Here is a 2,825-nt window from a genome sequence, read left to right on the forward strand (position 1 = left end):
AGAGTCACACAGGGAAAATGGTCCTGTTGACTCCTTTGTTTCAGATTTACAAGCCTCTACAACACTAAGAGGATGAAGTTCTGCTGTTTTAGGCCAACTAGTTTGTGTACTTTATTATAGTCATCATAGGAACTAATATAGAATGTAAACATTTTTTTTTCATGAGAATAAAGAACATGTAGGCATGTGACTACAAGGTACAGTATTGAATGAAGCTAAGAGGCCAAATGTCAGTAACCCTGTGCTTCTATAAAATGATCTGATTCAAGTAAAGGAGTGATTTCTGTTTTCTAATTAGCTGCAAGGAGGTGGATAATCCTTGTTTTTTTCTAACTCATTTTTCTTAAACTTTTAAGTTTAAGGACTAAATGATGTGTCTAAGTAGATTTATGTGCAGTTGAAATATTTGGATACTAATGTATTTCTTTGGATTTCAGAAAGAGACTAACGAGTTTAGCAAAAAGGTACATCTGATCCCACTCTGAAATGTAAGATAATGATTAAAGAAGGATAAATGTTCTCAAAAATGGAGTTATGACTATGATTATGAATAATAATATGAAGGAAGAAAAGATTAAAGCACCCAAAGCAATCAGTGAAAACTACAAATGAAGCTTTTTGTGAACCTAGATTTGTAAAGATTTCTGATTGTATCAAAAGAGGCTATGAGAAGAGGTTTTATGCAGGTAATGGCCAAAATGAACTGAGGTTTGAGGTTGATGGTAATATTGATGAGTGACAACAAAGAACAAAAAAATAATATTGTTAAAAGCTTTGTACTTCTCTTTCAGAATTTGTGATCATTACAGAACATTTTTAAATGTCATTAAAAGAATTCTAAAGAGGCTCTCTGCTCCTCCCCATTCGACAGACAGCCGCATCTTCTGGTGCAGTGCCAGCCGCATCCCTGAGACACGATGGTGAAGGTCGTCGGAGTGAATGGATTTGGCCATATTGGGCGCCTGGTCACCAGGGCTGCTTTTGACTCTGGCAAAGTGGATATTGTCGCCATCAATGACCTCTTCATTGACCTCAACTACATGGTGTACATGTTCCAGTATGGTTCTACCCACGGCAAATTCCATGGCACAGTCAAGGCTGAGAATGGGAAACTTTTCATCAGTGGGAAGTCCATCTCTATCCTCCAGGAGGGAGATCCCGCCAACATCAAATGGGGTGATGCTGGTGCTGAGTATGTTGTGGAGTCCACTGGGGTCTTCACCACCATGGAGAAAGCTGGGGCTCACTTGAAGGGCGGGGCCAAGATGGTCATCATCTCTGCTCCTTCTGCTGATGCCCCCATGTTTGTAATGGGCATGAACCACAAGAAGTATGACAACTCCCTCAAGATTGTCAGCAATGCCTCCTGCACCACCAAATGCTTGACTCCTCTGGCCAAAGTCATCCATGACCACTTCGCCATCGTGGAGGGCCTCATGACCACCGTCCATGCCATCACTGCCACCCAGAGGACTGTGGACGGCCCCTCTGGGAAGCTGTGGCATGACTACTGAGGGGCTGCCCAGAACATCATCCCTGCTTCCACTGGTGCCACCAAGGCTGTGGCAAGGTCATCCCTGAGCTGAACGGGAAGCTCACTGGCATGGCCTTCCATGTCCCCACCCCCAACGTGTCAGTTGTGGATCTGAACTGTTGCCTGGAGAAAGCTGCCAAATATGATGACATCAAGAAGGTGGTGAAGCAGGCATTGGAGGGCCCCTTCAAGGGCATCCTGGACTACACTGAGGACCAGGTTGTCTCCTGTGACTTCAACAGTGACACCCACTCTTCCACCTTAAACACTGGGGCTGGCATTGCCCTCAATGACCACTTCATCAAACTCATTTCCTGGTATGAATGAATTTGGCTACAGCAACCGGGTGGTGGACCTCATGGTACACGTGGCCTCCAAGGAATAAGAGCCTCCTGGACCACCAGCCCCAGCAAGAATAAGAGGAAGAGAGAGGCCCTCAGCTGCTGGGGAGTCCCTGCCTCAACTTGATCCCCCAAAACACTTGGAATCTCCTGACCTCCAATTTACATCCCAGACTCTGAGGAAGGGGAGGTGCTTGGGGAGCCCTACCTTGTTATGTACCATCAATAAAATATACTGTACCCAGCTAAAAAAAAAAAATCGAAAGAAACATGAATGTATTAAGGTGAGAAAGAAGTTCTACCTGCCCTGAACAAATTTATCAGTGGAATTTCAAACTTCAATGTTTGTATATCAGGGATCATGGGGAAATATATAGATGTTGCCGAGTGTTATAGTTGATGAAAGCAGTTAGCCTAGAAAACAGAACGGAGGCATAATAGCTTTTTAAAACCTTAGAATTTGGAGATTTAGAAAGATGGTAGAGTAGAAAAGCTCCAGAAATGTATTTTCCTATAGAAATGAAATTAAAAAAAAAAAAAAACCCCAAATACTGGCTAAAATAACTTTATGGGAGCTCTGACAAACAAAGGATTATCAGATACATATGATTTTATATGATATCAGATAAATGATTTGCAAATATTTTTTTCCTATTCTATAAGTTGTTTAACTTTTGTGATAGTATCATTTGATGCACAAAGGTTTTTCATTTTAATGAAGCCCGATTTACCATTTTTGGGCAGGTTACATGTGCTATAGGTATCATGTCTAAGAAATTACTGCCCAATCAAAGATCACAAAGACTTAACAACTATTTTTCTTCTAAAAAGTTTATAGATTTAGCTTTTACTTTTTTTTATTTATGATAGTTACAGAGAGAGAGAGGGAGGCAGAGACACAGGCAGAGGGAGAAGCAGGTTCCATGCACCGGGAGCCTGATGTGGGATTC

The 2,825-nt window shown here is 41.9% G+C and overlaps 1 pseudogene; it reads left to right on the forward strand.

Annotated features, from left to right (window-relative positions):
* The first annotated feature begins 917 nt into the window (after window positions 1–917).
* Window positions 918–1,919, forward strand: LOC492077 (annotated as a pseudogene).
* The last annotated feature ends 906 nt before the right edge of the window (window positions 1,920–2,825 follow it).

This window comes from Canis lupus, chromosome X (genome assembly GCF_011100685.1).
Source record: "Canis lupus familiaris isolate Mischka breed German Shepherd chromosome X, alternate assembly UU_Cfam_GSD_1.0, whole genome shotgun sequence".
NCBI classification, from domain to species: Eukaryota; Metazoa; Chordata; class Mammalia; order Carnivora; family Canidae; genus Canis; species Canis lupus.